Raw genomic sequence first — 327 nt, 5'->3', positions numbered from 1 at the left:
GAAGATGAAAGATAAAAACATTCATACATTCGTAGATTGACTATCTCACGTGTAAACAGACCTTATTCACCTTCTCACGTGTAAAAGGTCCACGGGAAAACTCATAACATCCTTTTCACACTAATCTCACACTTTTATCACACTTAACCAACTTCTTACACGCTGATTTTTCACTATCCAATTGGCCGTTTAACCTTATCGATGGAAAAGTGTGTGTGGGGGGGTGTCGGTGTAACAGCTTCCATGTAAAGTGGGCGGTCTTTTAAAAATCCGCTCTCTGGGTCCACTCTGCTGAATGTTTTAATTGTGTTTCTGTGTTATAAAGGT

The sequence above is a fragment of the Penaeus monodon genome, chromosome 22 (assembly GCF_015228065.2).
Source record: "Penaeus monodon isolate SGIC_2016 chromosome 22, NSTDA_Pmon_1, whole genome shotgun sequence".
Lineage (NCBI taxonomy): Eukaryota > Metazoa > Arthropoda > Malacostraca > Decapoda > Penaeidae > Penaeus > Penaeus monodon.
The sequence above is the reverse complement of the archived record's forward strand: the minus strand, read 5'-3'. Positions refer to the sequence as shown.